Source organism: Aethalodelphis obliquidens, unplaced genomic scaffold, assembly GCF_003676395.1.
Source record: "Aethalodelphis obliquidens isolate GAN/ISIS:26980383/991018 unplaced genomic scaffold, ASM367639v1 scaffold5, whole genome shotgun sequence".
Lineage (NCBI taxonomy): Eukaryota > Metazoa > Chordata > Mammalia > Artiodactyla > Delphinidae > Aethalodelphis > Aethalodelphis obliquidens.
In genome coordinates, this window is record NW_020837949.1 from 42,243,348 (window position 1) to 42,251,277 (window position 7,930).

At 39.8% G+C, this 7,930-nt stretch overlaps 1 long non-coding RNA gene across 1 annotated transcript in view; it reads left to right on the top strand.

The window, feature by feature from the left end:
* LOC113618238 (uncharacterized) overlaps window positions 1–7,930 on the top strand; it is a 154,691-nt gene that overhangs the window by 61,434 nt on the left and 85,327 nt on the right. Inside the window, exon 5 of the long non-coding RNA XR_003431938.1 lies at window positions 2,436–2,574. This is a non-coding gene — a long non-coding RNA (uncharacterized LOC113618238). The remainder of the gene's footprint in view (window positions 1–2,435; window positions 2,575–7,930) is intronic.

Genomic DNA, 7,930 nt, shown 5'->3' on the forward strand with positions numbered 1-7,930 from the left:
AGTGCCACAACTACTGAAGCCCGCATGCCTAGAGCCTGTGCTTCGCACCAAGAGAACCACCTGATGAGAAGCCCACGCACCCCAACGAAGAGTAGCCCCCACTCGCTGCAACTAGAGAAAGCCCATGTGCAGCAACAAAGACCCAATGCAGCCAAAAATAGAAAAATAAATAAAATTAATAAATTTATTTTTTTTTAAATTGTGTCTTTTCAAAGTATCTCCATTTGCTGGACTAACAGCTGGCTCCTAAACAGTATGGCTCTGAAGACTTAGTTGATTTTTCAGAAAACTTCTCGAGAATGACATTTGTGCTCTGAAATCTGCTTAAAATGGAAACTTGCAGTACTTTCCATAGAGCAAATGGGTGACAATATAATCAACTCCTGCCCTTCGATCTCCCAATGAGATCAGTGAAAAGCATATTTAATCTGACCACTCTAGGAAATGCAAAGCCTCCATCTCCTAAAGATGGCTCTTCAAAGTGAGCTGAGCTATAAAATCCCAGTATTCTCCTTTATTGGGAGATGAAAGGATTATTTCTACTCAGGCCATGGGGCTGAGCTGGAGCCAGAAAAGCAGTTAAATTCAGCAGTCACTGTGCATTAATAGGGGGTAGCCGAGAGGCGGTGGGTCGATTAGATTCAGGACTGAAAGCAGCATGCTGCCTTAGGCTGTCTTAGTTCAAGGATGCATCCCTAGTGGGGGCCCACGCTGGAGGGTTAGTGTCCAAGTGGCCAGTTCCTGCTCCTTGCCTTCCTATGGTTCATGCCCCTTGCAGAGTCACTGGGAACCTATTTTTCTTGTGTGCTGAGCCCATGAAGGGGAGCCAGTGGTATCTAGGGATTTTAAGTGAAGCAGAATTTATTCCTGGTGGGTGGAGGGGACCTACAATGGACCTACAATGAGTCCAGGTGATTTGTTTGTTAACAAGGAAGACTACCTGGTTAATATTTTAAAATAAATATTTTTTCATATGTTGGGAACTTTACGTACTTCAGGTTTATTTTAAAAATTAAACATTTTAGCGGTTATGCCTGATTGCCTGATTTCTAAAATTTTTAAACTTAAAATTCACTTTCAATTTCTGATCATTGATGACCTCTTTATCTACGAATATAACCTGAATGTTAACTATTTTTAGCATGTTATGTCTCATCTGCTTAGCTGCAGGACTTTGGCCACTTCCTTTTTTTTTTTTTTTTTTTTCCCTTAGTGGTGTTTATTAATTGATTTTTTTTTTAACATCTTTATTGGGGTATAGTTGCTTTACAATGGTGTGTTAGTTTCTGCTTTATAACAAAGTGAATCAGTCATACATAAACATATGTTCCCATATGTCTTCCCTGTTGCGTCTCTCTCCCTCCCACCCTCCCCATCCCACCCCTCCAGGCTGTCACAAAGCACCGAGCCAATATCCCTGTGATAGCTAGATAGGAGGAGGTATGACCTAACTTACCTAACTCACAGCCTTTTCTGTTCCTCAGCGCCTCAGCTCAGGCAGAACCAGGAACCCTGACAGACCTAAAATAATTGTGGCAGAGACAGGTTAGCTATACACCAAATCCTTTCTTTGCCCCCGGGGCACACAGAGAGACTACATTTCCCAGTCTCCCTTTCAGCAGGGGGTAGTCATGTGACTAAGTTCTGCCTCTAGGAACATGGGAAGAATCCATATGTACCATTCCCAGGCCTGGCTCAGATAAACCCCCTGAGTAATCCTTGACTCTCTCTTCCCCCCTCCCCAGACTGCTGGATGCTGATGCTAAGCAATACCTTAGCAGCCATCTGTTAAGAGTGGCAGAATCTCCATCTGCTTGAGTTTCTGAATGACTGTGTATCCATCCCTTTGACCTTTACTGTTAATTGGACTTTAATTGAACAAGAAACAAACTTCTATTTTAAGGCTACTGTATTTGGGGGTTTCTCTGGTATAGCTGCTAGAGTTTCCTTAACTAAAGCAGAGATTGGTGCTTCATGTGCAGCGCTGTCATAACACAAACCTAAAACATGTGGCATTGGCCTAGTGAGCAGGCAGCAGGTAATAAGGAAACTGATAGGGAAAGCTGGGACACTAGAGATGCATTGGATAGAACTGTTATATGTGATGCTTTGGAAGGCAGATTGTGTGCCTACTGAGACTGGACCCCCAGGGAGGGTACAAGGGTGGTGTGGAGTTAGGACTCTCCAGAGAAACAGAACCAATAGGATATATATATGTGGAAATTTGTAATAGAAATTGACTCATGCAGTTATGGAGGCTGAGAAATCCCATAATCTGCTGTCTGCAAGCTGGAGAACCAGGAAAGCTGGTGGTATAATTCAGCCCAAATCCAAAGGCATTTTCATGGGAGAAATACCAGGGGAGATGATGGTATAAGTCTAAGTCCAAATGCTGGAGAAACAGGCAACCAATGGTGTAAATCTCTAAATCCTAGTCTGAAGTCCCAAGAACCAGAAATGCTGATGCACGAGAGCAGGACAAGATGGATGGCCCAGCTCGAGCAAATTTACACTTCCTTTGCCTTTTTATTCTCTTCAAGCCTTCAGTGGATTGGATGATTCTCACTGGCATTGGTAAGGACAATCTTCTTTACTTAGTCTACAGATTCAAATGCTTCCAGGAATGCACTCCAGACACACCTAGAAATAATGTTTTGCCAGCTGTCTGTCTAGGGCAATCAAGTTGACACAAAATTAACTACCACAGTTGATAAACAGAATGTTAATAGTGTGTGTTGATTGCCACCAGCTGTGTTTAGCAAAGTATTAGAAAAAAGAGATGAACTCAGACAAGAGTTGGTTGGTTTATGAACAAAAATGAAAGGAAGTTAAAAGAATGTCCTAAAATTTGGGATCTTGTAGAGTTGCAAGGGTCAATTGCTCCTAGCCCCTCGTAGCACCAGCTATATACTTTGCGTGGCCAGGTACAAAATGAAAATGCGAATGTGTATACCTTCTGAGTGTGCAGGTCTTGTGCCGATGAAGCCTGAACCCAAATTCAGTTATTACAGTGAGGAGTTTAAACCAGCAATGAGGGGAAGACCAGACTAAGGATGTGGCCTCCCACCTATTGTTTCAGATGGCTTCAAGCTAGCTTCTATTCAGATAGGGGAAAGGGATTGGATGAGGAAGCAAAGACACAAGTCAGACCTGAGAATTATTTTCAGAAAGACTTTTTGAATATGGTGATTGCTGACATGTGAAACTGACTGGAAGCAAATAAATCAGAAGTCTACTAAGTTTTTTAGGAGTGATATTGCCAGATGAACCATGAGGTTTATATCTTTGTCAATACTTAGAAATAACAGACTTCAAATTTTTTACCAGTCCTGTGAGTGGAAAATTGTATCTAATTGAAGTTTAAATGCACACTTTCCTGATTTATCAATGAGGTTGAGAATCTTATTTTTGGCTGTTTCTCTTTTCCCTCCTGTGAAATGTCTGTTTGTGCCTTGCTCATTTTTCTTCTGTTTATCTTTTTAAAAAATATATTTGATTGATTTTTAGGAGTTCTTCATACATTCTTCATACATTTTCCCAGATTACGTGTTGCAAATAGCTTCTCCCACCTTTTGGCTTGACTTTTAAATATAAATAGAGTCAAATTTATCCATCAATTTTTTGGTTTAATGTACCTTGTATCTTGTATCTCGTTTAAGAATTCCTTTATTCTAATGTCATAAAAATAACACCCTACATTTTCTTTAAAAATTTTTTAAAGTCTTACATTTCACATTTAAGTCTATAACTTCCTGGAATGTAATTTTGCCTAAGAATTAAGGTGAAGTTCCAATTTCATTTCTTTCCCTATGATCTTCTGACATGTATCAAGTTCTCATATATGTGTAGGTCTATTTGGGGGCTGTTTTATTTTCCATTTTTCTATTGAATTGTGTCAATACCATACTCTATTAATCATTCTAACTTTATGATAAATCAATATTTGGTTCAGTAAACCTCTACTACCTTGTTCTACTTCTCCAGAACTGTCTTCATGGCTTTTTCTTGGTACTTGAAATTTCCATGTATGTTTTTAAATTGGCTTGTCAAGCTCAGTAAAATGTCCCATTTCAGTTTTGATTGGAACTGCATTAATCTGTAGGTCATTTGAGGAGAATTGACATCTTTATGGTACTGAATCTTACTATCCACGAACATGCTATAAGTGTCATTTATTTATATATGTATATATTTTTCATAAAGTTCTTTATGTCTTTTGCTGATGGTGTTGATTGCAAAGAAGCCATTTTACTCTCATGTACTGATGAAGAAAGGTACTTAATGAGCTTATTTCAAGTTCATTTAGTTAGAGGTGAACAGGACTCTAACCCACTTCCTAATCCAAAAATTTTTCTTCACCTCTTTCTGCCCCATTTAATTGGAAACATGTACTTTGGATATAGCATGGATCACATCACATCTTCCAAGTCATGATGGACAGACTCAGTTATATCAGATATCTTATGATATAACTTAAGATATATCTTAAGTTATATAACTTAAGATATATCTTAAGTTATATAAGATATCTTATGCATATTTCATGGGTGCACCTCCCCCATCTCCTGCCCCCATGCGATAAATGTTCTGTTTTATAGGAGTAAACACCCCTGGGCATCAAGAGCAAGCTCATTTATGAAAGATAACCTACGGGATTGGAAACCTCATATTCTCTACCTCTCGCCTTCCACGCACTTGTTTTTGGGAAAGTCTGTAGATCATTTATTAAATAGTTCTTTCCTTTCCTTTCTGTCAGCCTTTGAGGGGGAGAAATAGACATACTTGCCAGAAAGAAGAGTGATTCTTAAACTTGAATTTTGCAGCCTGTGTTTACAAAGTGAGCTTCTGTTCACGCTAATCATTGCTTATGTCCCCTCATTGATGAGCAGTAATCCTGGGGTACTAACACCACTGGAGATCCTACTTACCAGCCAACTCCAGAGCTACTTGGCTGTAATGACAGATAGAAAACCAAGTGAGTTCTGCTTATGAATAAGATGTAGAGAGTATACAGGCTTTTGAAACCACCATCTGCCTGCTCCTCATTCCAGAAAGGGGTCAGTGATGCTGATATAAAGATACAGACAACTGAAACATAGGTGTGATGGACATATAAACTTTATTAAAGAATAAAAACTGACTGTAGCCATTTCCACCTCTGGGGAGGAGTAATGGCATACTGTGTATCAGTGGGAAAATGCATCTCTATGTGGCTTTGTAATATCTCAGGGACTAGAGGATGGGGGAAACCCAAGAGTGCAGGGACTGGAAAATCAAGTAGCAGTGAGAAATGGGGCACTCTGGAGAGAGACAGGGGCCCAACCACAATGGTGAAAGTCCTGCTGAGAAAAAAGGGGTGGGAGATACCCCGGGTGGTGGGGTAGCTGACAGAATGTGGAAACTTTTCATCACCTCAAACCTAAGGAAAATAAGGTGAATTCCATGGTTCGTTGGACCAGGATCAGAGGGAACAGAAGAGCTGTTGGAGGTGAGACAGTGGGGTAAGAACTCAGAGGGACAGGGAGAGAGGACACAGCAGTCTCCTGGAACCTGCAGAAATCACAGGACAAGGGTTTAAAGCAATCTGATTTAAATCTGAAAGTACAGGAAGAGCTCAGCCTACTTAAACAAAATTAGGTCACCTTTTAGAGTTTTAAATATATCAAAACAAAACACTTCGGGAGGTGACTCTGGAATAGTGCTCTGAAGGCCAAGCACAGCAGGGAGGCTGGTGAAAGACAGCCATGCCAACAATCCTGTTTGGGTTTTTTAATTAAAAAAATGGTTGGTTTGGTTTCTTTTAGTTTGAACTCTTTTTTCAGTCATTCACCACCTTCCTTTCTGTCATGTCCTTCTTCCTGAGAGGGAGCTTGATGTAGAGGAGAAAACATAGGCTTTCTAGCCAATCATATGTGCATTTGAATCCTGCTGTGTCATGCGCTACCTATGAAAACAAGCAAATTGCTTTACCCTCGATCCTGTCTTCCATGTGCAAAAGATAGATGATAATATCACCTTTCAGGGTTCTGTAAGGATTCAGGGAGGTAAAGTATGGAAAGGACCCAGAAGTGGCTGACAGTAAGTGCTCTGTCTGTCCCTCTGTCTTGTCAGTCTGTGTTGACAGACTGAACAAACAAATGGATGGTGGCCAGATCATATTTAAGATGGAACTCTGACCCACACTCTGCAGCAACCAGCCCAGGAAACCAACCCATTATCTACAGTAACCAGACCAGGAAGCCAATCTGCTATGTGCAACTCAGACTTGGAGGAAGTCAGACCACTGTCTCTATCTCACAGTCCATAAGCCAAATAAGAATACCTGTAACAGTCTACCCCAAATAGCCAAGACTTGATAAATGACTGACAGCTTCTATAATATTTGCCCCTGTTTTTTACTTAAAGCCATCCTGAGAAAGCCAAATACACACCCCTAACACATCACACAGGATGCCATGCTTCTAGTCAGCACACTTACAGCTTCCACATGCCAACAGCCACCAATCAGGACGTCCTGGAGACTTTCTCACTCCACTGCCTGCTTTTGTATTTCTGCCAAGAGACAAGTGATGGTGGCTGACTCCGTTGCTATAGCAAGCTTTGAAAAAATAGCTTTTGTCTATTCTCATTTGGTCAGTCTTTGTTTTTTTCCACCATCTCTTTTTTTTTCCTGACTCTTCCCCTGTTATGGACTGAATTTTTGTGTCCCCACAAAATTCATAGGTTGAAGCCCTAATCCCCAATGTGATGGTATTTGGAGATGGGGCCTTTGGGAAATAGAGTTAGATGAGATCACGAGAGCAGGAACCCTATGATGGGATTAGTGCCCTTATAAGAAGAGACATTAGAAAGATTTCTCTGTCTCTCTCCTCTCTGCCATGTGAGGAGATAGCAAGAAGGCAGCAGCGGACATCTGCAATCCAAGAAGAGAGCTCTTACCAGGAACAGAACTGACTGGTACCTTGATCTTGGGTTTCGAGTCTCTAAAACTGTGATAAAATAAATTTGTTCTTTAAGCCACTCACTGTGGTATATTGTTGTGGTGCCTGAGCATAGTAAAACATCCTCCTTTTCCCCATGCATCCTTCCAGCCCAAAGCTCTGGACCTTCCAAAGCCTTCTGGTCGCACTACACTTGATCTGTTCACCATCACACTAGGGTCATGCACTCTGTTAAGTGACAACTCACTTGAAAAGCTCCCCAGGCAATGATATATCTATACAGATATGTATAATTTAAAAATTAATATGATTTCCATTTGTAAAAGATAGATGATAATTTTTACAAAATGGATATATGTATACAGTCTCAGCGTTAGACCTCTCAGTGTCCAAGCACACACACACAAAATAAATAAAAGAAGAAAATAAAAGTCAACTAAGATTCTACCACTCAGAGATAATCACTATAACATTTAGTACTTGTCCTCCCTGACATTTTCTATCTATCTATCCATCCAGCTATCATCTATCTGTACATGCACTTATATATTCTATTGTATATTATATATTCACACATTTATAAAGGCAACACCATACAGCTTTCTCCTTCTTAATCTAATACATCGTAAACATCTTTCTAAGGCAATAAGCATACTATACAATAATTTTTAGAGCTGTAGTATTTCATTGTATGGCTGTATAATTAATGTACTTAATCCCTCATTGTAGGATGTTCATACCTTTTTCAATTTTTCCTGATTATAAACAATAATTTGTATATTTTCTTTTCTTTCCCTTAATCAGAAGTTTATTTCCTTATAGCATATAAGGTAGCAATCATGTGTATTTTTTTTTATTTATTTACCTATCCATCTATTTCCAAATAGTTGGTTAGTTTTCTCAACAACACTAATTTTCAAACAATCTCTATTTTCCTATCAGTCTGAACTACTTCATCATACCCTAAATACCTTAGGTTTCCTTTAGAG